Here is a 12,643-nt window from a genome sequence, read left to right as displayed (position 1 = left end):
ACATGGGTCCACATGGGTCAAAATACCTTCCTAAACCAAACTCAGTGATAGGAATCTTACCTACCTGGGTACACAAAACTGACAGCATACAAATCAAGGAAAACAAAATAAAACAAAACAAAATCCAAAGGTTTCCAGTTATTGTCAACATTCATATGTAAGATGTATTCTTTGACTCTCCGTGAACTCATATAGTTGTAATAAAAGGAAATTTATAAGTTAATATGAATTACCAACAATTAATTAATGTAATATTCCCTAATATGTGCATCTAACAACTGAACATTAGGAATCTGTTTCATTTGGGGGCCCCTGTGTGGCTCAGTCAGTTGAACATCCGACTCTTGGTTTTGGCTCAGCTCGTGATCTCAGCATCATAAGACTGAGCCTCTGTTGGGCTCTGTGTCAGTGTGGAGTCTGCCTGAGATTCTCTCCTTCTCCCTCCGCTCCTCCCCACCCCCTACTGATGCACATTCTCTAAAATAAACAGAATCTCTTTTTTTAAAAAAAATCATTTTAAGAGGTCTCATCAAAAACCATCTTCCTTAAAATGTTTGAAATACATTTTTTAGATAATAGTCCTCTGCTCCCAAGATAAAGAGGTAAAATTCTTGCCACTGTAAGATCTCAAGAGGATTATACATGCTTCCTGGTGATTATGAGGTTAATGGGGACAAACCAGTTCCAAAGGTTTTAGCAGAAATTCCCTCTACTTTCACCTTACTACCTTAGTAATAACTGCTGAGTTTGAATAAATTTAAAAAATGAAGCTTCTGTGTGACTCTTTGTCAATGGCATCAACAAGGTAGGCATGAGAAGAATATACCTGTTACTCTTGGAAGGTGATAGGCTTCCTATAGGACTCAGAAAAAACATATTGTAAAGAAAAGGTCTCATAATAGGCTCTGGTCGTTGGATACTTCCTTTACAACAGTCACTCTTTGGATATCTTACTTCACCCCACAACCACGATATCCAAAGACTCATTAGTCTAGTGGAGAGGTAGACTTAGCTTCCCAACTTTTCTTCCTGATCTATTTATGTCCACAGTCCTTTAACACTGGACTTTCTTGCTTATGAATTCTAAGCTTCAGACAGTTTCAACTAAAAACTGTATTCTCTATTTTTTCATGTTTTGTCTATCCCTTAAAACAATTTTACTGATTACCTTTCTTCCCCTCAAAGGGTGAAGACAACAAACGGAAGGCAGGTATTGGGAAAAAAATCTGAATTAATGTTTCAAAATGATATCTTAGGTAACAATTAGAGAACAATTTGTTAAGTGCCAATAGAAGGTATGCAGTGAAAGCACAAAAGGGGGACATTTAATCCAGAATGGAGGCAAGGAAACTGGAATGTTCTTAGAAGGCCTACTCAATGAAATGAGTCCTGAGCTAAAATATACAGGAGTTAGTAGGGGCAGAGGGGAAGATTGTCCCTAACAGAGGGAGCAGCAAATGCAAATGAGGGAGGTATCTCAAAGCATAGTGTACACATACACCAAAGCCATTCACAGAGGTGATCACGGGGTGGAAGAAAAGGAGAATGAGCCCAAGGCTGAGATCATTGACACCTGTCTGAAATGCTTTCCAAGTCTGGACTTCATCCTCCAGCTATGAAAAAGTCTCGAAACAAGAAATTAGTTCCATCAGATTTGAGTTGTGAAGAATCCTTCAAATGGCAATATGCGAAATGGACTACTAGGAGACAATAGTGCAAACAGAACAAGTTCTAGAAAGGCATTATAATTATCTACACTTACATGCCTCAATTAAATATGGCTTCATACGGTGGAAGAGTGGGGAAAACATGACTGTTCTGTTTAAAAGGTAGGTAGGTAACGGTAACCAGTAAGGTTCTAATGGGGTGACAACTAGAAATCAAGGGTGATGCTGTGGTTTCTGGCTCAGCTTATTAGGTGTTAGTGTCATTAACTAAAAGAGAAAGTATGGGCTCTTGTGCAAGAAAGAGATAATGCAAGGTCTGGAACTCGCCTTATCTCACAGATACACTAAACCTACACTATATAGGAACATCATCCTCTGAAAAAAGCCCCTAAAACCTAGTTGAACAACACCTAAACATCGGATAAAAGTGGGGGGGGGGGGCACAGACACAGATCAAAGTGTACAGGAGAGGATGATTTTGCCATAAACCCCGCCCTGGGCAAGGTGAACCCCTAATCAGGAGGGACTCAAAACCAAGAGCTTTTCCCGATGGAGCAAAGGGCTTGAACCCCTATCAGTCACCCCCATCTTTAAGGCCTGCACCTGGAAGATGAGCCCACAAACTATCTAGCTTCAAAAACCAAAGGTACTCTAGTTCACCAGACTTAACACGTTTATAGTAAACTAACAAACTGCTCTTAAAGGGCACCAGCACAAAGGCAATCAACTGAGAGGGGCCCAGACTTTGTGGAAAGAGGATTATTTAATTACAACATCATGCTAAAGGGCAGGCATCTAATTTAGCACACATCAAGAGGCCTTCTGGGTCTTCTCTGGGGACTTAAGCCAGTGGGCACCATCTTGGCACACTCCCCTCTACTACTCTACCTCACTGCAATCTCCCTGATATTGCCCTGTGGGACCCTTATGGAACCCTGTGGGTACCACAGGGCTGTAACCATATATATATATATATATATTTTTTTTTTTTCCATTATGGGGATCCTAGAAGAAGGAAGGGACAGGAAGCGTATTTGAACAAATAAGAAGTAAAAATTCACCTAACCTCAAGAAGAAAACAGACATCCAAATCCAAAATCCCCAAGAGTTCCAAATAAAACAAACCCAAAGAGAACCACAGCAAGACATATAATTAAAATAACCAAAGTTAAAGACAAGAGGAGCATCTTAAAAGCGCAAAGAGAAAAAGCCAATTCTTATGTATAAGCAGCAGATTTTTTAGCAATAACTCTTAGGACCACAAGAGCAAGGCATGATATATCCAATGTGCTGAAGCCAAACAATATAAACTCTACACTGCAGTTATCATTCAGAATGGAAGGAAGGAGAGAGTTTTCCAAACAAAATCTGAAGTAGACTACCACTAAACCTACAAGAAACATTAAAGACATTTCCTCAAGCTGAAAATAAAGAGTGCTAATTAATAACAGGAGAACATATTAAAGTGTAAATCCTACTGGTAAATATAAGTATGTGGTAAAATTAAAATATTCAAATTTTATAAAGTTGGTAGATTAATCATTTATAAGGTTAGCATGGAGACTATAAAACAAAAAGTAACTGTATAAGAATAAGTAAGAGATATACAACATTTAAAAAATGTAAAATGTGGCATAAAAAGTAAATATGGAAGGTAAGATTAACAATGGCAAACATTCTGTGCATTCAAACTTAAGTTATGGCTTAAAATAGACAATTATAAATATAGGTCACTTTATTAAAGCTTCATGGTAATCATGAAGCGAAAACCTACAGTAACCACACAAAAAAATAAAGGAATCTAAGCACATCACTACAGAAAACCATCAAATTACAATAGAGAGCTAGAAAGAAGATAACAATAGATGAACTATAACCAGCAGTTAGTCAAATAGCAGTAAGAACATACTAATCAGTAGTAATTACTTTAAAATGAATGGACTCAATTCCTCAATTAAAAGACCTATGGTAGAATTCTGGTCCATGACGGTGACATAGGAAGACCTGAACTAACCTCTTCCGTGGATATACCAAATCTGCACCTATCTGGTGCAGGAAGTGAAGCAATTCCTCCTAAAGAACTGAGGGCTGACCAAAGAGCTTCTGTACAACTAAAGACAGAGACCAGACAGAGAATGGCAAGAGAGACAAAAACATGGTAGTGAACAAAATCCCTACCCCTGATGCTGCAATTATAGAGGGGAGAGATATCACTGAGGGACCATATGGATATTCATCTGCTTTGGGGCAAGGAAAAAAAGTCACAGTTAAGAAGGGCAACCAAAGTACACAGGAACCAGGCTTAGAACTCTGCTGAACAATGGGGGAGTTGCTGCAGCTCCCCTTAGGGGAGGGACTGGTGAGTAACCATGGTTCATGTTGTCCTCTACGTTGTTCATGGAAATAGGAACAGGGTACAGGCATCCTAGCTGGCCTGCAACCTCTGCAAGGCCTGAGCTCTATTACACACCAGCTCCAGATGATGTGGGGCACAGGGAAGAAAATCTGCGGTTTAAAAGAGCAATAAGAATAAAAAGGATCCAGCCTCAAAACTCCAAAAAATCCCGTGAGGGACCCACTGAAACTTTCTCTGGGTCAGAGGGACAGGTGAATGTCACAATTACATTCCCCACTCCAACTTGATAGCATGAACAGGAGCAGAGTCTGAGTTCCCCACCCAGCTTACCACTTATGTAAGCCCCAGGACCCTAGTGCACACCAGGACATGCCGTCCAACCAAGGTGGACCTAGTGCACTGTATGTGGGACAATACTGGTCAGGACTCACTATAACTCCAGCCATCTGGGAAAGGTGACACAAGTGCAAATGACCCCAGAATACCCCAGGATCACATCACCTCAATTTCCCAGCCCCCCCTCCCCACACAAAACAGCTGGGAAAGCCTGGCTGGCAATTGCTTCAGGTCCACCTACCACATCAGGATGCCCCCCCTCCCCAACACAGTGACCTGAAAATCCCTGGCCTGTGCCTGCATCAGCTCCAGTCATTTACCAGACCAACTGTATGCAGTGTGCCCCAAGTCACCCCAGCTGGCACCCACTTCAGCATCAGCATTCCTGCCAGGGCACATTCCTTGCAGAGTCCCAGGGTCACCCTGACCCACACCCACTCCATCTTCAGCCATCCCACGTATGAACAGCCACGAACCCCTCTCCACCCGCCACAGCACCAGACAGTAAGCCAAAATTATAAGACACACAGAGTCTCCATGGAGAATCATACACAAGGCCATTCCTTCAGGTTTGGGAAAGTAACTAGTTGTTCCCCTTATCCACAGAAACAAACACAGAATGTTGAGTAAAATGAGTAGGCAGGAACATGTCCCAACAAAAAAAATAAGACAAAACCTCAGAAAAAAAATGAAAGGAAATGGAAATAACCAATCTACCTGATAAAGAGTTCAAAGTAATGGTCATAAAGAAGTTAACCTGACTGAAGAGAGAAATGAATGAACTCAGGATGAGAACTTTAACAGAGAAAATATAAAAAAGAACCAATCAGACTTGAATAATACGATACCTAAAATGAAAAGTATACTGCAGGCAGTCAACAGTAGAGTAGCAGATGCAGAAGGACAGATCAGCAATCTGGAAGACAGTGTAATGGAAAGCATTCAAGTGAAACAGCAAAAAGAAAATAGAACTGCAAAAATGTGGACAGGTTAAGGGAGATCTTGGACAACATCAAACAGGCAAACAATATAGGAAGGAGAAGACAGGAAGGAGAAGACAGAAAAATATAGAAACATTATCTGAAGATAGAGTAGCTGAAAATGTTACCTGGGGAAGGAAACAAATATTTATGTATAGGAAGCACAGAGAATTCCAATCAAGATGAACCTAAGAATGTCCACACCAGAGCACATAATTAAAATGTCAATGATTAAAAATAAATGGAGAAGGCAAACAGTACGGAAAACAATATGGCTATCCCTCAGAAATTTAAAAATAGAGCTACCCTGTGATCCAGCAAGTACAATAACCAGCAGTTTGTATTCCAACGAATACAAAAATACTAATTCAAAAAAATGCATGCACCCCGATGTTTATAGCAGCACTATAGACAATAGCCAAATTATCAAAATAGTAAAAGTGTCCATTGCCTGCTGAATGGATAAGGAAGATGTGATATATATGATTATTATTTGACCAAAAAAAAAAAAAAAAACACCAAGAGAGAGTGAGAGAGAGAGAGAAATTTTGCCATTTGCACTGACCTGAATGAGCTAGAGAGTATTTTCCTAAGTAAAATAAATCAGCCAGAGAAAGACAAATACAATAGGATTTCAATCATATGTGGAATTTAAGAAACAAAACAAATGAGTGAAGGGGAGAAAAGTAGAAAGGAAAACCAAGGAACAAAATCTTTACTGTAGAAAACAAACTGGTGGTTACCAGAAAGTAGGTGGATAGGGAGATAGATTAAATAGGTGATAGAAAGGACTGCACTTCTTGTGGCTCCTTTGGTTAAAGATCTGACTGGTTTTCAGCTGAGGTCATGATCTCAGGGTTGTGGGATAGAGCACCAAGCTGGGCTCTGCTCTGGGCATATAGCCTGCCTAAAATTCTATTTTTTTTTCCTCTCCCTCTGTCCCTCCCTCACCCTCTTTCTTCCTTTAAAAAAAAGAAGACAGGGTGCCTAGGTGGCTCAGTGGGTTAAGCTGCTGCCTTCGGCTCAGGTCATGATCTCAGGGTCCTGGGATCGAGTCCCGCATCAGGCTCTCTGCTCGGCAGGGAGCCTGCTTCCCTCTCTCTCTCTCTCTGCCTGCCTCTCCATCTACTTGTGATTTCTCTGTCAAATAAATAAATAAAATCTTTAAAAAAAAAAAAAAAGAAAGAAAACAAAAAAGAGTGCACTTGTTACGATGAAAACTGGGTGATGTATCACCCAGTGATGAATCACTATATTGAACACCTGAAAATAATATTACAGAGTCTATATGAATTAACTGGAATTTAAACAATTTTTTTAAAAATGGGGTATCTGTAAAGCTATCTGCTGATTTTCAGCAGAAACTTTGCAGGCTAGAAGTGAGTGACTGGTTATATTCAAGGTGATGAAAGGAAGAAACCTACAACCAAGAGTACTCTATCTGGCAAGATTATCATTCAGAATTTAAAGAGATATAAAGCTTCCCAGAAACCGTTAAAGGTGATTATCAGCACTAAACTGACCTAAAAGAAATAAAGCAATCTATTTAAGTGGAAAAGCAAAGGTCATAATTATACATAAGAAAGTAATGAAAGGAAAAAAATTCATGAGTAAAAGCAAACACATAGTAAATGTAGTAGAGGAATCACTTATAGAACTAACATGAAGGTTAAGAAAAAAAACCCTAAAACTACTAAAATAAAATTTATCTAAAAAATTAGTTATGGGGAGTAAAAATTAAGTTTTTATAAGAATGTGTTCAAACTTAAGCTACTATCAACCTAACATAGACAGCTATAAAGACAGAATGTTATATATAACTCATGTTAACTGTAAATGAAAAGCCTGTAAGGGATACACAAAAATTAAAAATGAAAAAATCCAGCATGAAACCAAGCAAAATCATTAGCCACAAGGAAAGAGTAAGGAACAGAGAACTACCCAAACCACCAGAAGAAAATTAACAAAATGGCAATAACTAGATGCCTATCACAATTACTTTAAATGTATATAATCTAAATGCTCCAATCAAAAGTCAAACTGACAGAATGAATTTAAAAAGAAAAAAAAAAGACCATGTATACACTACCTACAAGAGACTGACTTCAGACATAATGACACATACAAACAAAGTGGAGGAATGGAAAAAGATACTTCTTTCAAATAAAAGAAAGGGAGGGAAAAAGCTAACAATATATCAGAAAAAATGGATTTAAAACAAAAGACAAAAAAGCTTTTAAAAATGATAAAGACATCAATCCAACAAAAGGATAAAATAATGTTATCTATGCTCTCAACACTGAAGCACCCAAATACATAAAGCAATGATAACAGAAATAATGGAAGAGACTGACAGTATACAATGCTAGTACAGGTCTTTAATACCCAATCTATATCAATAGATAGGTCACTGAGGCAGAGAACCAATAAGGCAACAGTGACTTTGAATAACACATTAGATCAGACAGATTTAGATGACTACAAAACACTTTAACCAAGAACAAAAGAATACACATTATTTTCAAGTGCATATGAACACTGTCTAGAACTCCTATGTTATGCCATGTAACAAGTCTCAATAAATTTAAGGAGGTTAAAATCCTATCAAACATGTTTTTAGACCACACCTGTATGAAAATAAAATCAACTGTAAGGGGGAAAAATGGGGGAAAAAATGACTAAACCATGTGCACTGAATAACCAATAGGTTAATAAAGAAGTCAAAGAGGCAATAAACACATGGAGTCAAATGAAAATGAAAACCCAACAAGTCCAAAATCTTTGGGATGCAGCAAAAACAGGTCTAAGAGGGAAATTTAAAGTACTACAGGGCTATCTCAAGAAAGAAGAAAAATATCAAATTCTTCTACACTAAAGAACTAAAGAACTAAGAACAAACCAAGCCCAAAGCTAGCAGGAAGAAGGCAATAATAAATTTCTGAAATAAATGATTAGAGACTAAAAAAATCAATAGATAAGATCAATGAAATCAAGAGCTGGTTCTGTGAAAAAATTGAGAAACCTTTAGCCATATTCACCGAAGGAAGGAAGGGAAGAAAAGATGGGGGGAGGGAAGGAAGGAAGAAAAACCCAAATAAATATTATCAGAAAAGAAATAACTACCACCACAGGAAACAAAGGATTGTACAAGACCGCAATGAAAAAATGTATGCCAACAAATAGGACAACCTAGAAAGAAATGGATAAATTCCTAGATACATACAACCTTCCAAAACTCAATCAGGAGAAATAAAACATCTTACCAGACCAAATACTAGTAAAGAAACTGAATAAAACAAAACAAAACAAGAAAAAAAAACCTCTCAACATACCAAAACCCCGGAGCAGATGACTTTACATGCGATTTCTATCGAACATGTAAAGACGACTTAAAACATCCTTCTCAAACTATTCCAAAATGTAAGAGGAAGGAAAGCACCACATACATTCTACATGTCCTGAATTATCCTAATACCAAAACCAAAGACTCTACAATTAAAAAAACAAAAAACAAAAAAACAAAAAACCCTACAGCCCAAAATACCTAACAAACACAGATGCCAAAATTCTTAAGAAATTATCAGCAAACTGCATTCAGCATTACATTTAAAAGATCATTCCCCAACCAAGATCAAGTGGGATTCATTCTGTAATGCAACTATATTTCAATGTTCACAAACCAATCATTGTGAAATACCTCATTAAGAAACTAAAGGATTGGGTGCCTGGGTGGCTCAGTGGGTTAAAGCCTCTGCCTTCGGCTAAGGTCATGATCCCAGGGTCCTGGGATCGAGCCCCGCATTGGGTTCTCTGCTCATCCGGGAGCCTGCCTCCTCCTCCTCTCTCTCTCTCTCTGCCTGCCTTTCTGCCTACTTGTGATCTGTCAAATAAATAAGAATCTTTTTAAGAAAGAAAGAAAGAACGAAACTAAAGGATTAAAAAATCCTACTGTCTCAAAAGACATCTAAAAAACATTTGACAAACTTCAACTTCCATCCCTAAAAAAACTCTTAATGCCAAAGAGGTAAAAGACCCATACTCCAAAAACTAAAACTAAACAGAACAACAACAAAATGCTCTTGGAAAAAACAGAAGACAACACAAATGGAAAGACATATCATGCTCATAGATTACAACTAGCAGTATTGTTTGATTGCCCATACTACTCAAAGCAACCCACAGATTCAGAGGTATTCCTATTAAAACACAAATAGGATTTTCCCTTGAACCATAACAGATAACTTTAAAATTTGTATGGAATCACAAGAGATCCTGAATAGCCAAAACTATCTTGAGGGGGGAAAAAAAAAATGAAGCTGGATGTGCCAAAATGGGAGGTTTCAAACTATATTACAAAGCTATAATAAGTAGAACAGTATGGTACTAGTACAAAAAACAGACATACAGTGGAACAGAACAGACAGCCCAGAAATAAACCCAAGCTCCTATGATCAGCTCTCCTATGAAAAATGAGGCAAGGATATACAAGAGGGAGAAAAAGACTGTATCTTCAATAAATGGTGCCAGGAAAATTGGACAGCCACACACAGAGAAATGAAATTAGACAAATATCTTAAACCATATACAAACATAAACTCAAATTTGATTTAAATTGATTTAAACCCAACATGTTAGACCTGAAACACTACCTCCTAGAAGAGAACATAGGCAATAACCTTTTATCAACCGTATCAACTTATTTATGGATATGTCTCCTCAGGCATGGGATGCAAAATAAAAAATAAATTATTGGGACTACACCAAAACAAACAGCTTCTGCACAGTACTTCGCTGTAAACCACCAAGAGAACAAAAGGGTATGTTTACTGAATAAGAGAAGATACTTGCCAATGACATATCTGATAAAGGGTGAATAATCAAAGTCTACAAAGGACTACAACTCAACACAAAAATACAAGTAATCCGATTTTTTAAATGGCAGAAAACCTGAATAGACATTTTCCCCCAAAAGTCATACAACAAAAAGCTGCTCAACTTCACTCATCAAGAGGGAAATGCAAATCAAAACCACAATGAGATATCACCTAACACAAGCCAGAATAGCTAGTGTTAATTTCACCCCACTGTGGTTGGAAAAGATGGTTGGTATGATTTCTGTCTTCTTAAATTTATTAAGAGTTATTTGTTGGGGGCACCTGGGTGGCTCAGTGGGTTAAGCCTCTGCCTTCAGCTCAGGTCATGATCTCAGAGTCCTGGGATGGAGCCCCGCATCGAGCTCTCTGCTCTGCGGGGAGCCTGCTTCCTCCTCTCTCGGTCTGCCTCTTTGCCTACTTGTGATTTCTGTCTGTCAAATAAATAAATAAAATCTTTTAAAAAAATAAAAAGTGTTAGTGTGGATGCAGAGAAAAAGGAACCCTCATGCACTGTTAGTGGGGATACTAATGGGTACAGGCCCTATGCACAACAATATGGAGATTCCTCAATAAATTGAAAATAGAAATGCTATACAATCCCCTAATTCTACTTAGTATTTACTCAAAGAAAATGAAAAGAGTAATTAAAAATAATATATGCAACTCCATGTTCATTGCAGCATTATTTACAATAGCCAAGACATAGAAGCAACCCAAATGTCCACAGAGACATAAATGGGTCAAGAAAATGTAAATACACACACACACACACACACACTATTCAACCATATAAAAAATGAGATCTTGCCATTTTCAACAATATGGATGGATTTAGATGTTCTTATGCTAAGAAAAAGAAGTGAAACAGATAAAGACAAATACCGTGTGATTTCACTTATATTTGGAATCTAAAAAGGAAAACTACAAAAGCAGAAACAAACACATAAATAAAGAGAATTCATGGTTGCCAAAGTGTAGGGGGGAGGCGGAAAAATGGGTAAAGGTAAGTGGGAGGTACAAGCTTCCAGTTATGGAATGATTAAATTATCGGGATGAAATTTACAGCATAGGGAATATTGTCAATGATACTGTAATAGTTTCTGTGGTGAGAGATGGTAGCTACACTTGTGATGAGAGCATAGCATAACATATAGAGGTATGAATCACCATGTTGTACACCTGAGGTTAATTTAACATTATATATCAGCTATACTTCAATGGAAACATTTTAAAGACATATAAAGGCTGCATGGAATTTAAAAAAAAAAAATCCAAGACCAATCTATATGCTGCCCTTAAGAGACCCACCTGAAATGTAAAGAAACCCACAGACTGAAAGTGAAGGAAGGGAAAAATATACTCCATTCAAATAGAAACCAAAGGAAAGTTAGTTAGCTGTATTCCTATCATGCAAAATAAACTTTAAAACAAAGGCTGAAATAAAAGACAAAGAAATGTATTACACAAGGATAAAGGGGTCAATTCAACAAGAGAATATAACATTTGTTAATACTCATCACATAACAGAAAAGCACCTAAACACATAACGCAAACATTTATAGACCTAAAGGGAGACAGAGACCACAAAGCAATGGTAGGTGCCCCCTAATACCCCACTTGCACCAACGGATAGATCATCCCAGTTAGAAAATCAGTTAAGAAACATGAGCTATAAGTGACACATTAGACCAGGTGACCCAAATACATATACACAGAACAAAGGATTATTTGTTCCTTTCAAATGCATATGGAACATTCTCTAGGATAGATCATGTTAGGCCACAAAATAACTCTTTCTTTTTTTTAAGATTTTATTTATTTATTTGACAGAGATCACAAGTAGGCAGAGAGGCAGGCAGAGAGAGAGGAGGAAGCAGACTCCCCGCCAAGCAGAGAACCTGATGCAGGGCTCGATCCCAGGACCCTGGGATCATGACCCGAGCCGAAGGCAGAGGATTAACCCACTGAGCCACCCAGGTGCCCCCACCAAATAACTCTTAATAAATTTAAGAAGACAGAAATTATACCAACCATCTTTTCCAACCACAGTGGGGTGAAATTAGCAATTAATCCCAAAAGGAAACTGGCAAATCACAAATATGTGGAAATTAAACAACATGCTACTGAACAAATAATGAGTCAAAAGAGACATCAAAAGAGAAATTTAAAAATAGAGTGAGTCTAGGGCACCTGAATGGCTCAGTCAATTCAGTGTCTGCCTTTGGCTCAGCTCATGATCCCAGGGTCCTAGGATGGAGCCCAGCATCAGGCTCCCAGGGAGCCTGCTTTTCTCCCTCTCCCTCTGCCTCTTCCTGGATTGTGCACTCTCTCTCTCTCTCTCTCACACACACACACTCTCTTTCTCTCTCTCTCAAATAAATAAATAAAACCTTTTATAAAAAATAGAGTGAGTCTAATGGAAATAGAACA

Source organism: Mustela putorius, unplaced genomic scaffold (genome assembly GCF_011764305.1).
Source record: "Mustela putorius furo isolate JIRA1106 unplaced genomic scaffold, ASM1176430v1.1 tig00000145_pilon_pilon_pilon, whole genome shotgun sequence".
NCBI classification, from domain to species: domain Eukaryota; kingdom Metazoa; phylum Chordata; class Mammalia; order Carnivora; family Mustelidae; genus Mustela; species Mustela putorius.
The sequence above is the reverse complement of the archived record's forward strand: the minus strand, read 5'-3'. Positions refer to the sequence as shown.